We start from the raw sequence: 25,902 nt of genomic DNA, 5'->3' as shown, positions 1-25,902 counted from the left end.
GCTCACGTGGGAGACACAGTTTAGTAACCATGCCCATTCCAAGACCAGCTCTCATGTGTGTCAGGTGCTAGGCCACAGTCTTGACTTTGTGTGTGCTGGTAGATGTTGCAGTCTGGCCCATCCCACACCCAATTCTTGGGTGCACCTGCAGGAGCTGCAGCAAGGCCAACCTAGCCTGTTTGCAACCCCAGGTCCTATGAGTGTTATTGAGTTTATGGTCAAGCCTAGCCAGGCCTATCACTATGACAAACATTAAGCAAACCAGAGGGTAGTACAGTTCCACAGGGGTGAGGACATAAGTTAATCAGAGACTCTGCCCCAGACATGGTTCTTTTACTAATCAGTGTCATAGTGCAGCCTAATCTGGCTAACCACTGCCCTGACAGTCACTGGCAAGAACTGTGGCCTGGACTTTCCAGGCAGTCCCACTCCCTAACTCTAGCTTTCTAGTATAGGTTTTCAAAGATTGAATTAAACATTTTTTGAATCATTGTTTCCAGTTCCATGAAGAATGTTTTGGGCAATTTGTGTGGGATTGTGCTGAACGTATATACTGCTTTTGCAGTAATGAAATTTTAATGATACTGATTTTACCTATTCAGTAGCATGGGATGTTACTCCATCTTTTGAGGTCTTGTTCAATTTCTTTTTTAAATAGTACGTAGATTTATTCAAATAGGTCTCCTACATTTTTGGCTCGATTTATTCCCAGATATGTCACACTTTTCTCTGTTATTTTGAATGCTATCTGGCTGGTTAGATCTTCTTCCGTCTTGGGGTTGTTTGGATACACTATGGTTGTTGATTTTTGTTCATTAATTTTGTACCTTGCCACTCTACCAAATTCTTGTATACGTTCTAGCAGTCTCTGTATTGAGTCTCTTAGCTCATCTTCATAAAGAATCATGTCATATGTGTATAGTGAAAGCTTGACTTCTTTGATTCACATTTGAATTCCTTTGATTTCTTTTTCTTGTCTTATGGCCTCAGCGAGTACCTCTAGGACTATGTTGAATAGCAGAGGAGATAGTGGACATCCTTGTTTTGTTCCAGATCTCAGTGGGAAGGGTTCTAATTTTTCTCCATTCAGTATGATGCTGGCATTGGGTTTTTCATATATTGCTTTGATTATGTTGTGGATTATTTCTTTTATGATTACCTTGGTTAGGGTTTTTAGCAGGAAGTGATGTTGGATTTTGTAGAAAGCTTTTTCTGCATTTATTGATACTATCATGTGGCTCTTGTTTTGCAATTTTTGGATGTGGTGCATCACATTTATGGATTTCCTTATGTTGAACCCTTGCTGCATCCCCGGGATGAATCCTACTTGATCTGGATGAATAATCTATCTGCTTTTTTTTAAAGATTTATTTATTTTATTACAAAGTCAGATATATATAGAGGAAGAGAGACAGAAAAGAAGATCTTCTGTCCAATGATTCACTCCCCAAGAGAGCCGCAATGGCCAGTGCATGCCGATCCAAAGCCGGAAAGCTGAAACCTCTTCCGGATGCGGGTGCAGGTTCCCAAGGCATTGGGCCATCCTCAACTGCTTTCCCAGGCCACAACCAGGGAGCTGGAAGGGAACTGGAGCTTGCGGGATTAGAATCGGTGCACATATGGGATCCTGGCTCATTCAAGGTGAGGACTTTAGCCACCAGGCCATGCCGCCTGGCCATTTCTGATTTTTATTTTTTATTCTATTGGCTAGGATTTTGTTGAGAATCTTAGCATCAATGTTCATCAGAGAGATAGGTCTGTAGTTTTCCTTCTCTGTTGGTTCTGTGGTTTTGGGATTAAGGTAATGTTGGCTTCACAGATGAGTTTGGAAGGGTTACATCCTTTTCTATTGTTTTAAAGAGTTTGTAGAGGATTGGGGTTAGTTTTGTTCAGAATGTTTTGTAGAATTCTGTAATGAAGCTGTCTGGTCCTGGGCTTTTCTTTGTTGGGAGGTCTTCAATCACTAATTCAATCTCTGCTTGAGTTATGGGTTTGTTCAGGTCGTTTGTTGCCTCTGAGCTAAGTTTTGGCAGGTGGTTGAACGTTAAGAATTTTCCATTTCTTGGTGGTCTTCTGATTTGTTGGAGTACAGTGCTTTGTACCAGTTTCTAATTATGTTCCTAAAGGTTGAGGTGTCTGTTGTTAGGTTGCCTTTTTCATCTTTGATGGAACTGGAAGCAATGATAGAAAGGTTCATCTGCAAACACAAAAAAAACACACAAATAGCTAGAACTATCGTGAAGAACAGAAAGTTAGCAGAGGGAATCACAGTTCCAGATCTCTGGACATAATATAGGGCAGTGGTTATCAAAGCAGCCTGGTACTGGTACAAAGACAGAAAAGAAGATCAATGGAGCAGAATAGAAACAACAGAAGGAATGTCACACAGATACAGCCAAATAATCTTTGACAAAAGGACTAACGACAACCCAGGTAAATGGGAAGGTCTGTCCAAGAAATGCTGTTGGGACAACTGGTTGATAGCCTGCAGAAACAAAAAGATAGACCCACATCTCTCACCATACACTAAGATCAAATCTAAATGGATAAAAGATCTAAACCTACATCCAGAAACCTTCAAACTTTTGGAAGAAAATGTTGGAAATATTCTGCAAGATCTAGGTGTAAGCCCTCACTTCCTAAACAGGACACCAATCACAATAGCAATCAAGACCAGAATAAACAATTGGAACATCATCAAACTAAGAAGCTCTGTACAGCAAGGGAAACAACCAACAAAGTAAAAAATCAACCTGCAGAATGGGAGAAGATTGTTGCGCACTACATAGATGCTAGAGGGCTAATCTCTAGAATGTACAAAGATCTCCAGAGGAACCAAAACACCAAAAACAAACAAACTGCTCAAGAAATGGGCATGGGAAACGGACAGACATTTCACAAAAGAACAAACCCAAATGGCAAATAAACATATGAAAAAATGCTCAAGTTCCTTGGCAATAAGGGAAATCCAAATGAAGACAACAATGAGGTACCACCTAACTCCAGTAAATTGGACCACATGAAAAAAAGCACCACCAACACTTGTTGGTTAGGTTGTGGGGAAAAGGGAATCCTACTCCACTGCTGGTGGGACTGCAGACTGGTACAGCCTCTATGGAAATCGGTATGGAGAACATTCAAACAACTGAAAATCAACATACCATATGATCCAGCAATAGCACTCCTAGGAATATATCCAAAACACCTATTTCATGAGACATCAACATGCACCCCCATGTTCCTAACAGCACAATCAGTAATTGTAAAAAACATGGAAGCAGCCAAAATGCCCATCAGCAGAGGATTGGATAAGAAAGCTATGATTCATCTACTCCATGGAATACTACTCAACTATTACAAAAAACAAACAAACAAACAAACAAAAAACCAAAATGCATTACCATGTGGCCAAATGGGCCCAACTGGAAACCATAATGCTAAGGGAAATGAGCCAATCCCAAAAGGTTAGATACCACGTTTGCTTTAATGTAAGATGATATGATGTTATGTATAACATGTTATGTTATGCATGTTATATTATATGTTGTATATGAACTAAAATTAAAATGTCAATGAGGTGGTCACAGAATGTGGTTAAGAACTCACATTTTATTTATTTATTTATTTACTCATACATTTATTTATTTATTTTTATTAAGTATATTGCATTATGTGACAGTTTCATAGGCTCTGGGAATTCCCCAACCTCTCCCCATACCCTTACCCCTTGGTGGATTCTTCCACCTTGTTGCAGTATTACAGTTCAGATTCAATCAAGATTCTTTCTTGCAAACATATACCAAGCATAGAGTTCAGCATCTTATTGTCAAGATGAATTGAACAGTTTCTTGGGGAGACCATTTCTGGTCTGAAGGTAGAGCTGGCAGAATATCATCCCAACCAATTAAAAGCCCCAACATAACATCAACAACAATTTACAACATTATGGAATTGACATGGTTTTGAGTATCCAGTATGTTAAAAAAAAAAAAAAAGAAAAAAAAATACAAGTTCTTAACCACATCCTGTGATTAGCTCATTGACATTTCAGTTTTAGTTTATTTACAGAACCGGCAGCTATAGATCTTAAAATGGCAATAGAGTACTACTCTGGTGGTTCATGTCTATTTCATTTTAGTATTAACCCGTTTGTTATGTTGAAGTATAATTTTGCTGGATTTGGCTGATTTTAGGATAATCTAGACTAGCTTATAACTCTAACAAGACATTTGTCGACAACTAAGGTGCAGAACATTTTGTTTTTGGAGGGGTGTGCAGAGAAATCCTCATCACCATGGTGAGGAATGACTAATCTTTGTGTCCCACCTAGTGAGGTATGAGTAAATCCACGCCAGCTCTTTCCTGTCTGATTCTAAGCTTTACTTGTTGTTGTTTGTTTATTTATTCTAGGTTTTTTTTAGTTTGTTTAAATGTTTGTATTGAGGGGTTTCCGGAGCGATCCCGATGGTCATTGCGAGGAAGGATGGGGGTCCAGAGCCAGAACCAGGCTGGGACCAGACAAAGCTCTCCTCCCTGGTCCTGAAGGAAGTTTGTTACTCTTCTGTTTCTGTGGACCGCTCAGGGCTTCTAGTTCTCATTCCAACGATGTTGGTTTCTGCATGGTAGTGATTGGACTTCTTCCATCCCCTGTGGAAGCTCAGGTTGGTGGTGGGTGACCTCAGAGTACTCGGCCTCTGAGGGCATCCAATTACCTGTGGCCTCCCTGGCAGTTGTGATATAGTCCTTGTTTGCTCGTATTGATAATCTGTGGTGAAGTTCTGGGAGTCTTCATGGTCGGGATCCAAGCCTCCTCCTTTCCGCCTGCTCTACTCTGGAGTGCTCCCCTGCTGCTCCACGCACATGACCTCCTGTTAATAGGCTGTCAAAATCACTCCCAATTCCCCCACATGCCTTACTATAGTAGCTTTACTATTCTCCAGTTCTGATTTGAGTCTGTTGTCTATGAGTTACCAGATTTGATCTTGATAGGGTATATTGTATTTTTTCCTCACTCTTTTTATGGTTTTGGATGATTTCCCTGCATTCCCTCCCTGTTATGGAGTAACATACGGTATTGAGAGTGTATTAGGTTTTACAGTTTTTGCATGCAGATCACAAGAAGTCTAACATTAATTGTTGATTTATAGATTACATCAGATTATCTTGTTGCATTGGATACAGGTTGTTAGAGAAAGAAATAATATTACAATAGATAGGTACTATCTTTCAGATTGTTATTTTTTCATCTTAAATTAAGGAAAACATGTGGTATTTAACCTTTTGGGATTGGCTCATTTCCCTTAGCATTATGGTTTCCAGTTTGGCCCATCTGGCCACAAAGAACTGCATTTTGTTTTTTTTTTTAATAGTTGAGTAGTATTCCATGGAGTAGATGAACCATAGCTTTCTCATCCAGTCTTCTGTTGATGGACATTTTTGTTGCTTCCATGTTTTTGCAATGATAGATTTGCTGTTATGAACATAGGAGTGCATGTTGATTTCTTGTGTGGCGGATGTTTCAGATATGTCCCTAGGAGTGCTATTGCTGGATTATATGGTATGCTGAATTTCAGTTGTTTGAGTATTCGCCAAACTGATTTCCCATAGAGGCTGTACAAGTCTGCACTCCCACCAGCAGTGGAGAAGGGTTCCCTTTTTCCCACATCCTTGCCAGCAAGTGTTGTGGTTTTATGTATGTGTGCCATCCTTACTGGAGTTAGGTGGTACCTCATTGTTGTCTTCATTTGGATTTCCCTTATTGCCAAGGATCTTGAGCATTTTTTCATGTTTATTTGCCATTTGGGTTTGTTCTTTTGTGAAATGTCTGTCCATTTGCCATGCCCATTTCTTGAGCAGTTTGTTTTTGGTGTTTTGGTTTCTCTGGAGATCTTTGTACATTCTAGAGATTAGCCCTCTATCTGCTATGTCATGTGCAAAGATCTTCTCCCATTCTGCAGATTGTTTTTTTACTTTGTTGATTGTTTCCCTTGCTGTACAGAAGCTTCTTAGTTTGATGAAATCCCAATTGTTTAATCTGGTCTTGATTACTATTGCGTTTGGTGTCCTGTTTAGGAAGTGGGGGCTTACACCTAAGTGTTGCAGTGTATTTCCAACATTTTCTTCCAAAAGTTTGAAGGTTTCTGGATTTAGATTTAGGTCTTTTATCCATTTAGATTAAATCTTGGTGTATGGTGAGAGATGTGGGTCTATCTTTTTATTTTTGCAGGTTATCAACCAGTTGTCCCAACAGCATTTCTTGGACAGACCTTCCCATTTGCCTATATTGTCGTTAGTCTTTTTGTCAAAGATTATTTGGCTGTATCTGTGTGAGTTTTTTTCTGTTGTTTCTATTCTGTTCCATTGATCCCCCTCTCTAATTTTGTGCCAGTACCAGGTTGTTTTGATAACAACTGCCTATATTATGTCCAGAGATCTGGAACTGTGATTCCCCCTGGTAACGTCCTGCTGTTCAGGATAGTTCTAGCTATTTGTGTGTTTTTTTGTGTTTGCAGATAAACCTTTGTATCATTGTTTCCAGATCAATGAAGAATGTTGTGGGTAATTTGATTGGGATTGCATTGGATGTATATATTGTTTTTGTAGTACAGACATTTTGATATTAATTTTGCCTATCCAGGAACATGGGATGTTGTTCCATCTTTTGAGGTCTTGTTCTATTTTTTTTAAGTGTTTTGTAGTTTTCTTCAAAAAGGTTGCCTACGCTTTTCGTTAAATTTATTCCTAGATACTTCATGCTTTTGTCTGTTATTTTGAATGGTAACTTGTTGGTTAGATCTTCTTTCATCTTGCGGCCGTTTGCATACACTATGGCTGTTGATTTTTGTTCATTAATATTGTCTCCTGCCTCCCTATCAAATTCTCGTATGAGTTCTAGGAGTCTCTTTGTATTGAGTTTTTTGGTTCTTCTATGTAAAGCATCATGAAGTCTGCAAATAGTGAAAGCTTGAATTCTTCATTTCCCATTTGGATTCCTTTGATTTCTTTTTTTGTCTTATGGCCTCAGCGAGTACCTCTAAGTCTATGTTGAATAGCAGTGGTGATAGTGGGCAGACTTGTCTTGTTCCAGATCTCAGTGGGAAGGAGTCTAGTTTTTCTCCATTTAGTATGATGCTCTCATTGGGTTTTTCATATATTTCTTTTTTTTTAAAATATGGAACGCTTCACGAATTTGCGTGTCATCCTTGCGCAGGGGCCATGCTAATCTTCTCTGTATTGTTCCAATTTTAGTATATGTGCTGCCGAAACAAGCACCATATATTTCTTTGATTAGGTTGTGGATTGTTCCTTCTATCCCCAACCTGGTTAGTGTTTTTAACATGAAGTGGTGTTGAATTTTGCCAAAGGCTGTTTCTGCATCTATTGATACTATTATATGGGTTTTTTTTTCTTCAGTTTTTGGATGTGATGTATCACATTTATGAATTTCCTTATGTTGAACCATCCCTGCATTCCCTGGATGAAACCTACTTGATCTGAATGAATGATCTGTCTGATTTTTTTTTTTTTTTTTTGTATTCTATTGCCTAGGATATTGTTGAGAATCTTACCATCAACGTTCATCAGAGAGATCGGTCTGCTGTTTTCCCTCAGTTTTAATTCTCTCTCCAGTTTTGGGATTAAGGTGATAATCGCTTCATAGAATGAGTTTGGAAGAGTTGCTTCCTTTTCTATTGTTTTGAAGAGCTTGTAAAGGATTGGGGTTAGTTCTGTTCAGAATTCTTTGTAGAATTCTGTGGTAAAGCCATCTGGGCCTGGGCTTTTCTTTGTTGGGAGCTCTTTAATCACTGAGTCAATCTCTGCTTCAGTTATGGGTTTATTCAGGCCTTCTGTTGCTTCTGGGGTGAGATTTGGTAAGTGGTGGGAGTCTAGGAATCTTTCCATTTCCAAGTGGTTATCGGATTTGTTGGCGTATAGGTCTTTGTAATAATTTCTAATTATTTCCTTAATGGTAGTAGTGTCTGTTGTTATGTTGCCTTTTTCATCTTTGATGCTGCTAATTCTTGCTTTCTCTTGCTTTTTTTTTTTTTTTGTATGTTTTTCTGGCCAGTGGGCTGTCGATTTTATTTATTTTCTCAAGGAACTAGCTTTTTGATTCATATATTTACTGAATAGTCTTTGATATCTATCTGATTTAGTTCTTGTCTTGCTTTGATAATTTCTTGTTTCCTGTTGTTTGTGGGGTCCTTCTGCTGTTGCTTTTCCAGTTCCTGCAGGTGTGTGCTTAATTCCTGTATTTGTTGCCTTTCTTAGGCCTTGACATGAGCACTGATTGCAATAAGTTCACCACGTAACACTGCTTTGGCAGTGTCCCATATGTTTTGGCTTTTGTATCTGAGTTTTCGTTGGTTTCCATAAATTTTTTGATCTTGTCTTTAGTTTCTTCTCTGACCCATTGTTTGTTAAATAGCATATTGTTCAACCTCCAAGAGTTTACGAGTTTCTGGAACATTTTGAGTTGCTGATTTCCAGTTTCATTCCATGATGGTCTGAGAAGGTACATGGTATGATTCTGATATTTTTGTAGTTAGTTAAATTTGCTTTGTTTCCTATTATGTGGTCTATCCTGGAGAAGGTGCCATGCACTGCTGAGAAGAAGGTGTAGTTTGTGGCCTTAGGATGAAACATTCTATAGATGTCTACTAGGTCCAGTTGTTCTATTGTTTGTGTGAGTTATGTAGCTTCTCTGTTAAGCTTTTGCTGCATTTATCTATCTCTTGGTGTTACTAGGGTATTCAGGTCTCCCAGGATTATCGTATGTTCATCTATATCTCCCTTTAAATGCAAAAGTAATTGTTTCACGTAGCTGGTTGCATCTAGACTAGGAGCATAAATGTTAAGAATGGCGATTGGTTCCTGTTGGATCCTCCCTTTCAAGAATATACTGCCCTTCCCTGTCCGTTGATGTTCATCACTTTGAAGTCCATATTATCTGAGAATAGGACTGCCACGCCCGCCTTTTTTTCCTCATCCATTGGCATGGAATATTTGTTTCCACCCTTTCACTTTCAGTTTCTCGGAGTTCCTTCTGGTTAGATGTGTCTCGCGCAAGCAACATATAGCTAGGTTCTGTTTATTAATCCAGTCTGCTAATATGTGCCTTTTGATTGATGAATTTAGCCCATTTGTGTTGAGGGTTAATATTGGAAATTGTAATTTTACCGTGTTATATGCTTGTGTTTTTAAGGCTGTTGGTATCTAATTGTCTTTCTTTGCATGGACTTGATTGAGGTCTTCCCATTAGTCATCCTTCCTTATGGTTTGCTTCCTTTTTCTCTGGGAGTAGTGCATTTCTGAGGAGATTTTGTAGAGTTGGTTGTGTTAGCATATTCTAGTTTCTCTTTGCTATGGAAGTATCTAATTTCGTTCTCGAATACAAATGCAATCTTTGCTGGGTAGAGTATTCTTGGTTGACAGTTGTTCTCTTTCAGTACTTGAAAGATTTTATTCCACTCCCTTCTTTCCTGGAGCGTCTGTTCTGAGAAGTTGGCAGTGATCCTGTTGGTCCTGCCCGTAAATGTAAGCTTGTCTTTGGTTCATGCTAACCTTGGGATTCTTTCTTTGTATTCATTGGAGGGTAACTTGATTACCACGTGTCTTGGGGAGGATCTTTTTGGATCAAATCTGTGGGGTGTCCTCTGGCCTTCCTGGATTTGGACTGAGCTCATGTTCCAGGTATTTTGGAAGTTCTCCTGTCTAATTTCCTCAAGTACTGGTTGTATGCCTGTCTCTCTTTCCATTCCTTTTTGGAGCCCCATGATTCTGATATTTGACTTCTTGATGTTGTCATTCATCTCCTGGATTGTGTTGGTCACCTTGTGTAGTTGTGACTCTAGTTGGTTAATAATCTGCCTGCTTTCATTTTGGGAATCTTCCAGGTCGGATATCCTGTCTTCTGCTGCTGTAATTCTGCTGGCTAAGCTCTCAATTTTGTGCCTCAAGTCTAGGATCTCACTTTTGAGTGATTTTGTTTCTGTGATTATGTGGTTTTTGAAATCTTTGAGCTCGTCCCATCGTTTTTCATTGTCTCTGGAAAATTTTATAATTATTTTTCTGAACTCCTTATCAGAGACATCTTCAACTTCTTCATCTGTAATCTCTGCGATTGACCAGGCTTTATGGTGACTTTTTTGGGGTGGCATTAGCTCCTTCTGGCACATTAATCTTATGATTCCGTCCCATTTCTGTGATTCAAGGTATTGTTGGATTCTCAACTTTGACCTCTGCTGCCACCTAGTGGGTGACCTGAGGTCTTGCTCACCTAGGTTTTTGTTTTCCTTCTGGACCAAGGCAGTAGGCCACAACAGGTTTCAGTGCCTCAGGGTCATGGTATATGGCCGCAGTGAGTTCCATCCCGTATGCCTAGGCACCCGGGTCTCATCTCTTCTTCTTCTTCTTTTTTTTTTTTTGTCTGGAGTGCGGAATCTGGTAGCCCCCGCTCCGCTTTCTCTTTCACCCAGACGGGGTTGGCCCCAAATTTAGATTAGCTGTGATCCCGGGGATTTCATTGTCGCCGCAGCCTCTGGCTACTGCACCTAAGAGTCATAGCACCCGCCCGCCCGCCACCATGGTGTTTCATTATGGGATAGTGGGTGTTTGCCTAGTCTTTGCCTAGGTCCCCCCAAGGTTTTTAATACTGCCACCAGTGCTAGGGGTTTCAGTGCTCCTGCTGTTTCTAGCCGCTAGTGCAGGGTTTTTTTGTAAAGGTTTCCTCCAGTTGCCTTTGTTACCTTGGGTCAAGATTCTCGCCAGCCTTTCCCTTGCTGGGATCATGACTCAACCTTTTTGAGCTGCCTAGCACTGCCTTGGTTTTTTTGTTGTTGTTGTGTTTTTTTGGTTGATTCTCCACGTTGTATGGATTTTGTTGATTCTGCAGTGTTCGGGGAGCTTGGCACGCCTGTTTTTTACTATTTTTAACTATCCTTGCTCCTTCTTCTGGCATTTTTTGATGCTCTCTCTCTGCCTTCCCCCTTACATCAACCCTCCATGGTCGGCCGTTTTTTCCTTCCCACTCGCATTTATTTTTAACATCTCAGTTGCTCATTACTTTGCCAATTAATTCCATAATGATGTAAATTTTTGCTGATGGTATGTTGGAGCTTTTAATTGATCGGGATAATACTCTGCTGGCTCTACCTTCAAACCAGAGAGGGTCAACCTAAGAAGCCATTGAACTTGACTGGACAATAAGATGCTGGGCTCTATGCTTGGTATATGCTTATAATGAGGGAATCTCAACTGAACTTGAACTGTGGTCATGCAACAAGTTGGAGGAATCCACCATGGGGACAGGGTTTGGGGATGGTTGGGGAGAATCCCAACACCAATGAAACTGTGTCACATAACACAATGTAGTTAATGAATAAATTTTTAGAGTATTAAAAAAAAACACATTTTTTGAATGATTTACAGAAAGAGAAAGAGACACACAGGTATCTTTCATTAACTAATTCAGTTCGCAAATTGTCACAATGGCTAGAGCTGGGCTGCTCCGAAGCCAGGAAAGAGGAATTCTCAATCTTCCATGTGGGTTCAGTGTCCTAAGGCTTCATGCCATCCTCATTTACTCTCCTAGGTCATAAGCAGGAACCTGCTAGATGGGAGGTACTGCAGCCAGGTCATGAACCAGTGTCATATGAGATAATGGTCCCTTAGGTAAATTTTAGCTTGGTAAGCCATGACACTAACCACAAATAATTTTTAAATGAAAACCAAAAATCACATTGCACATCCTCTTAAAAATCCTGCCTCTGTTGTAATGTTATAGTGCTTCCCACACAGTTGTGTGTCTCTTAACGGGGTGGTGCTGTGTGTTCAGGAAATGATCCCACAGCAACCCCAGCCTTGTGTAGACATAACATAAGGCACCCAAATACCTTAGAGGATACAGCTCCATCATACCTCATCACCCATCATTCCATCAGGAGACATAAGTGCTTGTTGCTGCTGCTGGTGTAATGTGCTTATATTAGAAAGAAAACATGCAAAATCATTGCAGAATGTAAAAGCATCAATGCAGGGACACGCTTGTTCATGACCATGTAGTAAGAACTTCCTTTTCACATGACTCTCCATGGAGCAGTTGGCTGCACTAGGAGTACCACACTTGGGCTGCGTCATTGGCAGCCATGCCATCTGGCGATAGAAACTTTTTTTTTTTTTTAAGATTTAGTTACTTTTGGAGGAGTCAAGATGGTCGATGGGGTTGAACTGATGTAACCGAGGGTCCTAAAAGCTAGAAATCGGAGCAGTCTGAAGTGAGCCCAAGAGGAAAAGTACCATGGGGATCTGGACCTTGATACTGAGCAGTCAAGGGATCCTTCCACGTCATGTAACCCTTCTGCTTCTGAGATGAACTCCAATGACAATCTGCAGCAGACCATCCTTAAGTATCCTATGCTAGAAAATTTAAGAAAAATTATGCAACGTTCAAGTGATCTTGGGCAGTGCTAAACTCCCCCTTTTTTGTTTTAATAAGGTAATCCTTAGTAGGATGGTTGGCACGTTCCACGACACCTTGTCCTTGAGGATATTAAGCAGGGGGCCTTAGGTCTGAGCTACCCGTTTGTTTACTCCCATAGGGACAATATAAAGTGAAAACTGTCAAATAATAGCTTTACAAAACATTTATCCCAAAGTCCTACTTCCTGTTATATAAATGAGACAGGAGTACAGGTTAATAATAAAATTAAATATAAATGTATCAATCATGTAATATCTTGAAAACAGTCTATTAGTATTTTAAATTACATAAATTTAAGAAATCCTTGTTAGCTAGCAATCTTACTCAAAGTAAATGATTTGTAGCAAAGGCTTAAAATCATTGAGATACTTTAACAATCCTATCAGAAACCTTTGGGCGTGTCTGCAGAATTCAGAACTCAAGGCAATCTGTTTTTTTCTGTTAATATGTAAATTTTGTATCCTGAGTTTGCAGCTGAGGATCCAGATAGCTGATGAGACAGATGCATAAGTTTACCTGCTTTTAAAAATGTTTCTTACAGGAAGTTTAAACTTGATTCACAAAAGCTAGAACATTTTCTGACTGAAAAAGAGACAGTAACACATTGTCACAATTTTACACAGCTTGAGCAGGAGACAAACATGAAGACACACATGTGCGCTCACACACACATACATGCACACATACACCCTTGAGACAATCTGAGGGACCACAGAAATCTAGAAGCAGGATTAAAAAATTTGCAGGGGCATAAATAAATTTTATTCTGGAGTAAGAACTCGCTACAAAATTTACATATTAACAGAATCCCTGAGTCTGCTTTAAGAAGCAATTCCACATGTGACGTTTATCACAGAGCTAGTGCCCATGTTTAGTGCAACCACATGGTCAGCCTCAGCTGCCAGCAGGACCCAATTGTGGGACACTACACATTGTGCCATATTCCAGGGCTCCTCCAAAACAGCCAACTCCCCGACAAAAAGCACCTGACTCTCCTGGAGGTATTTCAGCTGCACACTCACCAGGAGCCTCTGGCAGCTACAGTCTTTCACTGTCCTTCTTTTCTCACTCTTTCATATGTGGCCAGGCATTTGTTCCCTTTGGGTCTCTCTTTATAACAATGTTCCTCCTCTGGTGTGCCTATTCTGACAAACAAAACCAGCAATCACTGACATGCCAGCTCCACTGGTGCTCACCAGGTGCTTCTGTGGCCACAATCTGGAGAGATTTCTGGGGGACTGCCCATCGTCCCCCATGAACCATACCAGGCCTGTGACTTCTGTACTTTTATTGCTGTAAGCATATAAAATGCATTCCAAAAAGTCATAGAAAATGCCTATTCAAAAAATGGCAAAAACAACAGCAAAACAAAATGAGCAAAGATGCAGTTGGCTTTTAAAAAAAATTTGTACCGGGCTTGGCTGTGTGGCCTAGTGGCTAAGGTCCTTGCCTTGATCCCATATGGCTGCTGGTTTTAATCCTGGCAGCTCCACTTCCTCTCTGTCTCTCCTCCTCTCAGTATATCTGACTTTGTAATAAAAATAAAAAAAAAAATATATCTTAAAAAAATTTTTGTACCAAAATTAGCTTTTCTTTAAGACATATATATATATATTTATATTCATCTATCATTAAGGAGGAGCAAAAAGAGATTCTTCATCCACTGGTTTACTCCTCACATGACCTGTGACAGCCAGGACTGACCAGCCTTCCGAAAGCAGCACAGAACTCCCCAGGGTCTCCCATGTGGTCAATGGAGCCATTACCTGTTCCTTCCTTCCTTCCTCCTTCCTTCACTCTTTCCCAGAATGCAGGATCAGAAACAGTCATGGCACTGTGGCATGGAAGGGGGCTTCTCCTACTGTGCAACAATGCCCACCTCTGATGGTACAGGCCAAGTGCATTTCCCATGAGCTTTGTGCAGTGTCCTCCTACTCTGCCTCCTGTGGGCACTGGCAGCAAAATGACTGCACTGGGCTGCACATTACCTCTGGTGTGGGCTGCCCTATTTGCTGCCAAGGAAGGCCCCTGCACCCTCCAATGCCAGGCAACTAGCATATCACAACATTGATGCCCCCTGGAACTGCAGTAACTCGAAACTTGCCCAACACACCCTGGAAATAAAAATCAGGTTATGTGAATATCACTCTTACTGAACGTTCATACAGATATTACAACATTGTTTCTTTGGCCAATCATTTCTAAAAGTATCTTTAAGGGGACTTGCTATAGGGAATTCATCCATTTATATAACCTATTTCCTTACAAACTTAATGCTAGAAGTCTTATTAGCAGAAGCACAAAATCAATGACTCATAGCTAACATAGCTCAGAAGCATCAGAGGATGTGCTACATCCATGGTCAGTAGGTCTAGTCCCACCTGATCTCCCCACAGCCTCACCAGGTCTCTTGTGCCTTCCAAAGACCACCCATTCACCAGTCACCCCTGAAGGGTCTTGTATCCCTGCTGGCCCGTGCAAGACTTGGACTGTACTCTGGCTTTCCTCACGGGGGATCTCAGCCCCAGATGGCTGAAGCTGCCTGGACAAGTCCATCACGTTATCCATATCAGTAGTCTCAAACCTGACCATCTACGTGTCTGATTTCCACTGAAAGAATTTCTGTCCTTGTGAGACCATTATGGACTGGGGAGAGGAAGAAAAGTACATCAAACCCCCTTGAGGCATGATGAGGTGTGATGGTCAGTATGGGTAGCCTTGGGACACCTGAATCCCACATCAGGGTACCTGACTAGGAATGTTGGGCTGTGGGGTTACACCTGCACCACACATCAGGGCACCAGTTCAAATCCTGGCAAATCCACTTCCAATCTAGAACCCTGCTATTGTGCCTAGGAAGGCAGCTGTTGAAGGCCTAATTTCCTGAGCTCCAGCCACTCACCTGAACCACAGAGGGAGCTCCAGTCTTCTGGATTGGTCTGGTCCAGCATTCTTAGCTGTGGAAACCAGTGGAAGTTAGACAGTCATATGGAGGTTTCTTTTCTCTCCCCGTGGCTCTGCTGTCCAAATCAATACATCTTAAAAACAAAACAAAATTTAAAACTTTGAGGGCATTTGCCATATGTCCAGTTTGGCTTCTCCCAGAGTACAGAAGCTGCACTGTTTTAACCTAGAATCAGCAATGTCAACACCATCTGTCAATCCATGTTCATTTAGAACCTCACCAACATGGGGTCATTTGGAGAAACCAGTCTCCAAATCAATGGAGAACAACAAGGATCCTCTGGGCAAATGCCAGCCTTACCACAGACATCATACCTGGAGCCTGCTTGAAGTACTCCAAGGGATATACTTGGTGGTAGCTTTTAACCTGTGGCACCAACCAGCCTAACTTCCTGTCTTATGCCTGCCCCACTTGTCACATCCACTTGCCACCTTGGTGCTGGCCACATAGACACTGTTTAGTTTTCCTCTGTAGCGCAAGTATTCTAGACCAGTTCTCAGGCCAAGCAGGATTACCATCTTATAGTTCTTCTTTCTTAGCTAAATGGAGTCTCAGCTGATCCAGAGAAGACAAAGGTAGCTAAAAAAACCTTTTACAGGGCCTGGTGGCATGGTCTAGTGGCTGAAGTCTTCGCCTTGAAAGCCCCGGGATCCCATATGGGTGCCGGTTCTAATCTCGCCAACTCCACTTCCCATCCAGATCCCTGCTTGTCGCCTGGGAAAGCAGTCAAGGATGACCCAATGCATTGGGACACTGCACCAGCGTGGGAGACCTGGAAGAGGTTCCAGGTTCCCGGCTTCAGATCGGCACACATTGGCCCGTTGCGGCTCACTTGGGGAGTGAAACATCGGATGGAAGATCTTCCTCTCTGTCTCTCCTCCTCTGTGTATATCTGGCTGTAATAAAATGAATAAATCTTTAAAAAACTAATATATATATATAAAAACCTTTTACAAGTACCCACACCAGTGGGGTACACAGACCACTGGAGTGCTGGAAACCATAATGGTGGTTGCAGGATTGGACATAGGGGCCATCAACCTGTGCAGAGGTACAGGACATGCAGTGGGGTGGGTCCCAGCAGTGCACCTCCCAATAGACAGCGCCATTGAGAAAGTGTAGTGGGGATGGGAGCCACACTCTGTGGCTGGGCAGTATAACACCCCAACCCAGCTCGGAACTGCAGACTCCGAGCATCAAGTGACTGGAGACTCCGGTGTAATTCCCTGCTAAACTCAATTCAAGCCCGGAGCCAGTGGCGCCACTCAACAGCATCTGCCGACCTGGGCAGAGTTTCAGGCAAGCAGTGTTCCTCCCAACAGGGGAACATGTTTGAAAAAGTGTAACAGGAAGAGGAGCTGCACACTATGGCAGAGCCACAGAGCTCCCTGTCCGAGCTTGGGGCTGCAGACTCCAGCAGACTCCAGCAGTGAGCCTCTGTAGACTCCGGTGGAATTCCCTGCTGTGCTCAGCTCAAATTCCAGAGGCAGTGGCTCCAATCAACTGAGTCTGCTGAAGTGGGCAGAAGTGCAGGTAAGTGGGGACACAGCAGTGTGCCTCTCAACAGGGAAACACCTTTGAGCAAGAGTAACAGGCAGAGGAACCTTGCTTTGGGGCAGGACCACAGAGCTCCCTGACCCTGTTTGGGGCTGAGGACTCCAAGCAGCAATTGGCTAGAGACTCTGATGGAATTTCCTGCTGTGCTTAGCTCAAACCACAGAGTCTGTGCACCACTTAACACATCCTGCTGAACCCAGCAGTGGTGCAGGCAAGTGGGGACACAGCAGTGTGCCTTCCAACAGGGGAACACGTCTGAGAAAGTGTAACAACAGGGAGAGGAGCCATGCACTGAGGCCGGACTGCAGAGCTCCCTGACGCAGCTTGGGGCTGAGTACTCTGATCAGCAGGCTGATGGAGACTCTGGCGAATTCCCTGTTGTGCTCAGCTCAAATCCCAGAGGCAGTGGTTCCACTCAATAGAGTCTGCCAATCTGGACAGAGGCACAGGCAAGTGGGGCCACAGCAGCCTACTTCCCAACAGGAAAGTATATTTGTGAGAGTGTAGTAGGGAGTGGAACCACATGCTCTACATCTATCCTGAGCAAAGACAAAAACCCTAAGGTTACAAAGTCTCTGATCTACACTCTATCCCTGTGAGCACAAGCAAGACAACATCTAACCAACAAGCTGCCGAGATATAAACCCAGGGGCAAACAAAACAACCCAACACTTACCACACCGTCACATGCTATCCTCAATAGAGCAAGAAGAATTATGCTCCTTTCTATATTCCATGCAGCAGTAGCTGGATCACATCTGCTCTAGGCTACAGCACTGAGAGTAGTGGTTGTGGACAAGTAAGTAAGAGGCTAAGATCCCAAATGACAAGAAACTACAACACAATGAGAAGAAGTATCAGAAAAAGTAATGACTCAGAATAAAGATCAAGCATTTCCCCCCAAAACAACCAAAAACTAATCTTAATCTCTGACATTCAAGATTAAGACATGGAGGAATTGCCAGATGCTAAAATTCATCAGAGACGGCGAGAAGCATTGGGAAGAGTTCAAAGATTTAAAAAACCATGTCATTGCAAGAATAGATGAATTCAAAAAGGAAATCCTTGATTTAGAGCACAAAGTTGAGAACCTAACCAAGAGAATGAATACAGCAGAAGTTAGAATATCAGAAATGGAAGACAATCAGAATGAAAGTCAGCAGCTCATCAAACGGAGACAAACCTGAACAAATACAACAGGTCCATACAAGAAATGAAAGACAACATCAAGAAGTTAAATATTAGATCATCGGCATTCCCGAAAGAGTGGAAACAGAGATAGACTTGTAATATCCTGAGATATTACAGGAGAAATTACAGAACACTGGAAATATAAATCAGGCACAAACCAAATAAGAAGAGAGAACCCCAACAGATTCGACCCAAAGAGATCCTCACCCAGTAATGTGGTCCTCAAGCTCCCTTCAAGCGAATATAAGCAAACTATCAAAGACAAGCAAGCAGAAAGCACAAGATTACTTTTAGAGGAAGGTAAATCAGAATTATGGCCAACCTCGCAGAAGAAACACTCCAAGCGAGGAGAGAATGCAGTAAAATGTTTCAAATCCTGAAACAAAACAACTGCCAAACAAGAATAATGTGCCTAGCAAAGCTTTCATTTATATTTGAGAATGAAATAAAATTCTTCCAGAGTAAAGAGAAACTCAAAAAATACACCAGCATGAAACAAGCTCTAGAAAATCTCCTTAAGAAGGTGCTAAACCCAGGAAGATAAAATGAAAATCAAAATCAAAGATGGCAAAAGGGAAGACCTCCCCAGTAAAATCCAAATGAGGAAAGTCAGTTAATCAGAGATATTAATAGACGCAAATACGCACTTGCAGGCTTACACAACCCATGGCAGTTCAAAATCACAACCTCTCCATATGATCCCTAAACAAAAATGGCCTAAATTCATCAATCAAAAGAGACAGATTAACAGAATGGATCAACAAACAAAACCCAACCATATATTGCCTACAAGAGACACACCTAACAAAAAAAGATACTAAGAAACTGAAAGTGAAGGGATGGGAAAAGACATTTCATGCCAATAGAGGAGAACAAAAGGCTGGAGTAGCTGTTCTAATCTCAGATGATTTAGACTTCAACGTGACAAACATCAAAAGAGATAGAGAGGGACACTTCGTATTGTTGAAGGGAATCTTCCAGCAGGAAATGGTTATCATTGTAAGTATCTATGCACTGAACATAGTTGCACCCAGCTGTATGAAGCAATTGCTGATGGACTTAAGAGGGGACATAGACGGGAATGGCGGCATGGCCTAGCGGCCAAAGTTCTCAGCTTGAATGTCCTGGGATCCGATATGAGGGCTGGGTCTAATCCTGACAGCTCCACTTCCCATCCAGTTCCCTGCATGTTGTCTTGGAAAGCAGTCGAGGATGGTCCAAAGCTTTGAGACTCTGCACCTGTGTGGGAGCCCTGGAAGAGGTTCCTGGTTCCCAGCTTCAGATCGGCACAGCATCGGCCATTGTGCTCACTTGCAGAGTGAATCATTGGGCGGAAGATCTTCTCTGTCTTTCCCCCTCTCTGTATATCCAACTTTGTAATAAATATAAATAAATATTAAAAAAAGAGGGGACATAGACACACATACAATAATCGTGGGAGACCTCAACACCCTGTTAATACCAACAGACAGATCAACTAAACAGAAACTTAACAGAGAAACAATAGAACTTACACAGAACATAGAACTAATGGACTTGGTAGACATATACAAACCCTCCACCACACAGACAGAAATATACATTTTTTTCCAGCAGTGCATGAAACCTTCTCCAAAATTGACCACATGATAGGGCACAAAGCAAACCTCACTAACTTCAAAAAAAATTGGAATCAAACCATGCAATTTTTCAGACCACCATGGAATGAAGCTGGAAATCAATAAATCAAAATGCCACAGGAAATACACATGCACTTGGATGTTGAACACTATGCTACTAAATGAACAATGGGTCAGAGAATAAAGGGCGAGATCAAATAATTTATGGAAACCAATGAAAACACGAATACAACATTCCAAAGCTTGTGGGACACCTCCAAAGCAGTGTTATGTGCTAAATTCATAGCAATCGGCACTATGTCAAAGCCCAAGAAAAATACTAATTGCAAGAATTAAAAACACACTTTCAGCAATTGGAGAAACACGAACAAAATGATGCAACACACAATAGGGAAAAAGAAATCATCAAAACGAGTGAGGGGATAAGTGAGATTAAAATTTTTAAAAATCACTGGCCCATCCGACAAAGAAAAACCAAGAAAAAGTGAGAACTAGCAGCATCAAGGATGAAAAAAGCAACGTCACAGCTGGCATCACATCCATTTAGAAAATAATCAGAAAATACTGTGAGCAACTGTACTCCTACAAATCAGAAGATCACCAGGAAATGGAATGATTCTGAGACTCCCATTACTTATCAAAGCTTAGCCCAGGGCAACAAAAGATCTGAAAAAAACAATAACTGAGGCAGAGATGAATTCAGTGATTAAAGATCTCCCAGTGAATAATAGCCCAGGTACAGATGGTTTCACTACAGAATTCTATAAAACATTCCAACCAAAGCTAACCCCAATCCTCTACAAGCTCTTCAAAACAATGGAAAAGGAAGCAACCCTTTGAAATTTATTCTATGAACCCAGTATCACCTTAATCCAAAACCCAGTGAGAGCACTAACAAAGAAGGAAAACTACCCACCTAATTCCCTGATGAACATTGATAAGATTCTTAACAAAATCCTAGCCAATAGAATTCAAAAAGCTATCAGACAAATCATTCATCCAGACCAAGTAGGATTCATTCCTGGCATGCAGGGATGATTCAGCATTTGGAAATCCATAGATGTGATACACCATGTCCAAAAACTGAAGAACAAAAACCACGTAATAGTTTCAGCCAATGCAGAAAAAGCTTTTGACAAAATCCAACACCACTTCATGCTATAAACCCAAACTATGGTAGGCATAGAAGGAGCAATCCACATCATAATCAAAGCAATATGTGAAAAACCCAATGCCACCATCATACTGAATGTAGAAAACTGGAACCCTTCCAACTGAGATCTGGACCAAGACTAGGATGTCTGCTATTACAATTACTAGTCAACTAGGTCCTAGAGGTACTTGCTGAGGCCATAAGACAAGAAAAAGAAATCAAAGGAAGTCAAATTGGAAATGAAGATGTCAAGATTTCACTATTCACAGATGACATGATCCTTTACATAGAAGAACCAGGAGACTCAATACAGAGACTGCTAGAACCTATACAAGAGTTTGGTAGAGTGGCAGGGTACAAAATAAATGAACAAAAATCAACAGCCATAGTGTATGTGAACAGCCCCAAGATGGAAAAAGATCTAACCAGCAAGATACCATTCAAAATAACAGAGAAAAGTATGAAGTATCTAGAAATAAAACTCGCCGAAAGCATGGAAGACCTCTTTGAAGAAAACTACAGCAAACTTAAAAAAATAAATTGAGGAGAACTTCAAAAGATGGAGAAACCTCCTATGCTCCTGGATAGGTAAAATCAATATCATTAAAATGTCCATACTAATGCAAGCAGCATGGAAGAAAACAGCCCATGAGAAGTCATGGAAAGTGTCCCACTGAAATTATTTGGCATGGGTTGGGGGCAAACCAGGCTGAATCAGTTTGTGTCATCCACTGGCAAATCTGAGTACTGGAGCAGTATGTGGGTCAAGCCAGGTTTGGTCGCTACAAAAGCAGTATACAACACAGAAAGCCAAAGTGAGATTGCCTGTGCCAGATGTGACTGAAGCACCCAACCAGCACACGTGAGAATCAGGATGGGAGGAGCAGAGCCAGCAGGAGACTAATGGGTGGTTCCCTTGTTGAACAGCAGCTCCAAGTGGAAAGCATGTAATGAGATGCAGACAGACCAAACTAGACAGGGCTGCAGCCTGTGCTTCTCATGTGGACCAGATCAGGAAAAAACCAGGATGGGCAGATTACTCCTACTGGTGCAAACAAAATTGGAGTGGGTGAGGGTTGTTTGGGCTTATCTGCTGCATCAGCTGGCACTGTGGGCTAATACTGTCAAGTCAAACCACAGAACCACCTGTAGAGTGCATAATCTGGGAGTGAGTTAGACCTGGGAGGGAAAATTAGGCTCCTTCCTCTTGGGTTACCACTTCCACAGGAGGGCACAAAAAAACTAGGACAGGGGCTGGGGTGGCTAGGCAGAGATGCACTCAGCATCTGTGAGGGTTGGATAGTTGAGCTGGATAGATGAAACTAAGCTTCATACCCTTCGACATGGGAGCCAAATGGGATATGGGGCAGACTGGACTAGTCTACTACACATACTGGCAAACCAGGGTTGGGGCAGGCCTGGTACAGGTCATTTTGGGTCACTATGATTGGGCTGCAGCTCCAACTGGTTTGTGTGAATGCCGAGTGTGTGCCAGGCAGAACCAGGCTGGACTGCAACATCCATTGGTTCCAGTGGTAGTTGAGGCTGAAAACAAAACCAACCCAGCAATTGCAACCACCAGCTGGTCAGGGCAATGGACTGTGCTGGGCCCAGTACTTGCTAGTACATAAAAGAATATGGTCTGAGAACACCTCAGACAAAATTTCTTTTGGGGATCTCCACAGTCAAAGTGGTGGACTCAGAAACCTACCCATGGAAAGACGGAAGACTGTTGTGGGCTAAGGAGCTGATTAGCACTTGTTAAGCTGAGCACTGCAGGAAATGGGCTTGCAGCTAAAAGCATCTGTTCTAATCAGACTCATTGGCATCCTATTGTTCTGGTAAATGGCTTGGGGGAAAGAGTAAATAAGGAGTAATAAAGAGAGGCTTGAGAGAGACTTCCACTATCACTTGTCTCCTGTCAGTGCTTCATCTCCAGACCCTTGCCATGTCTGTTACTGGCTCTGCTGGCCAGACCAGAAGACAGAACAGGTCAATCCATCAACCCAGCTATATATTGGCAGTGAAATACTGAACAAATGGAGACTCAGTGATGGACTACGTCAATCAGTGTATTCTTCAACACCCTCATAATACTTGGAGTGGCGAGATTAGCAGCAATTCATAACTGGTAAACTAACAAAACAACTTGAAGAAGGATCTCAGAGCTTACCCCATATTGGGTACCTGGGTGGGTGGGAAACTTGGTGAGGCTTCTCCCTCAATATTCCTTTTACCTCAGATACATGAAGGAAACAGTAGGGAAATAATACTCTTATCCAATTCCCTAAAGCACTTGTACCTTTTTATCCTAATTAATAATGTAAAAATTGTCAAAAGTATAATAATAAAAAGAGATGTCCATATTATCAAAAGCAATATACACATTCAACGCAATTTCAATCAAAGTACCCAAAACATTCTGCATGGAACTTGAATAAATGATACAAAGGTTCATTTGGAAACACAAAAAAACACAAATAGCTAGAACCACCCTGAAGAATTGGGAAGTTAACAGGGACAATCACAGATCCAGACCTCTGGACATACTATAGGGCAGTGATTATCCAGTCTGATACTGGCACAGAGATAGAGAGGAGGATCAATGGAACAGAATAGAAACAACACAAGGGAACCTACACAGACACAACCAAATACTCTTTGGCAAAAAACAGATGACAACCCATACAAAACGAAGGTCTGTTCAATAAATGCTGCTGGGAAAACTGGCTAATGGCCGGTAGAAACCAGAAGATAGACCCACATCTCTCACCATATGCTAAGATCAAATCTAAATGGATAAAAGACCTAAACCTATGTCCAGATACCTTCAAAATTTTCTAAGAAAATTTAGGAAACACCCTGCAAGAGCTAGGTGTAGGCCTTGTCTTTGTAAATAAAACACTAAAAGCACTAGCAATCAAGACCAGAATAAACAAATGGGACTACATCAATTTAAGAAGCTTCTGTACAGCAAGGGAAACAATCAACAAAGCAAAAAAGCAACCCATAGAATGGGAGAAGATATTTGTGCACTACATAGGTGATGGGGGCTAATTTATAGAGTATACAAGGATCTCTGGGGAAACCAAAACACCAGAACAAACAAAACACTCAAAAAATGGGCAAGGGAAATGGGCAGATGTTTCAAAAAGGAACCAATCCAAATGGCAAACAAACATATGAAAAAATGCTCAAGTTCCATGGAAATAAGGGAAATCCATATTAAGACACCAATAAGGTACCATCTAACGCCAGTAAGATTGGATCATATACAAAAAACCAACAACACTTGTTGGCCAGGAAATGCGAAAAGGAATACTTCTTCACTGATGGTCGGAATGCAGGTTGGAGAAGACTCTATGGAATTCAGAACTGAGAATACTCAAACAACTGAAAATCTGCATACCATACGATGCAGCAAGAGACTCCTAGGAATATATCCAAAACACCTGTTATACAAGAAACCAGCATGCACCCCCACGGTCATGGCAGCACAATTAATAATTGCAAAAATTTGAAAGCAACTGAAATTCCCATTACAGAAGACTGGATAAGAAAGCTATGGTTTATATTTACTCCATGGAATGCTACTCAGGTATTAAAAAAAAAAAATGAAATGCTGTTCTTGGTGACCAAATGGACCCAACTGGATTCAATAATGCTAAGGGAAATGAGTCAATTACAAAAGATTAGATAACACTCCTGTGAGTTCAATTGGCATTCCTTTTTATGTAAATTGATTTTTTTCATGTGCACATTTATGGATCTTTTCCTTATGTTCAATTGAAGAGAGCTTGACGATTATGTGTCTTGGTGAAGATCGCTTTTGATAAGCCTGTTGGGAGTTCTGTGCGCCTCCTGGAACTTGTTTCTCAATTCTTTCTACAGATTAGGGAAATTTTTCTTTATTATTTCTTTAAATAAATTTGCAAACTCAGCTTCTCTTTCTGCACCTTCTGGGACTCCAATTACTCTTTTATTTGCACTCTTAACACTGTCTTTCAATTCTTTTCTTTTTTCCTTTTTTTTAATTAAATGTATTCATTAATTACTTTGTGTTGTAATTACATAGAATTTGGGATTCTCCCCCCATGGTGGGTTCCCCCACCCCGCTGCATAACCATAGTTCAAGTTCAGTTGAAATCCCTCCCTCCCTGCAAGTATTTGCCAAGCATAGAGTCCAACATCATATAGTCCAGTCAAGTCCAACTACTTATTGGGTAGACCCTCTCTGGTCTGAGGGCAGAGACAGCAGAGTATCTTCCTGGTCAAATAAAAGCACTAATAGACCATCTGCAACAATTAACATTGTTATGGAATTAATTCGCATGGTATTGAGCAGTCAACATGTTAAAAATAAATGTGATTTCTTAACCACTTTCTGTGACCCCCCAAATCACAGTTCAAATTTAGTTTATATACTACAAATGACATAATATCCATATCATAACATGTTATGCTTAACATCATATCATCTTAAATTAAGGCAAACATGTGGTATCTAACCTTTTGGGATTGGTTCATTTCCCTTAGCATCAGGGTTTCCAGTTTGGCCCATTTGGCCACAAAGAACTGCATTTTGTTTTTTTTTTTTTTTAATAGCTGAGTAGTATTCCATGGAGTAGATGAACCATAACTTTCTTATCCAATCCTCTGCTGATGGGCATTTTGGTTGTTTCCATGTTTTTACAATAACTGATTGTGCTGCTATGAACATAGGAGTGCATGTTGGTTTCTCATAAAACAAGTGCTCTGGATATATTCCTAGGAGTGCTATTGCTGGGTCATATGGTATGTCGATTTTGAGTTGTTTGAATGTTCTCCATAATGATTTCCATAGAGGCTGTACCAGTCTGCAGTCCCACCAGCAGTGGAGTAGGGTTCCTTTTTCCCCACAACCTCACCAGCAAGTGTTGTTGGTGTTTTTCATGTG

The 25,902-nt window shown here is 41.3% G+C and overlaps 1 non-coding gene across 1 annotated transcript; it reads right to left on the bottom strand.

Annotated features, from left to right (window-relative positions):
- Positions 1-7,165: 7,165 nt before the first annotated feature.
- Positions 7,166-7,272, bottom strand: LOC131478804 (U6 spliceosomal RNA). The gene has a single exon (XR_009244616.1). It is a non-coding gene; the product is annotated as a U6 spliceosomal RNA (small nuclear RNA).
- Positions 7,273-25,902: the final 18,630 nt, after the last annotated feature.

Source organism: Ochotona princeps, chromosome Y (assembly GCF_030435755.1).
Source record: "Ochotona princeps isolate mOchPri1 chromosome Y, mOchPri1.hap1, whole genome shotgun sequence".
Lineage (NCBI taxonomy): Eukaryota > Metazoa > Chordata > Mammalia > Lagomorpha > Ochotonidae > Ochotona > Ochotona princeps.
Note: the sequence above shows the minus strand (reverse complement) of the source record. Positions and strands in the feature narration are given on the sequence as shown.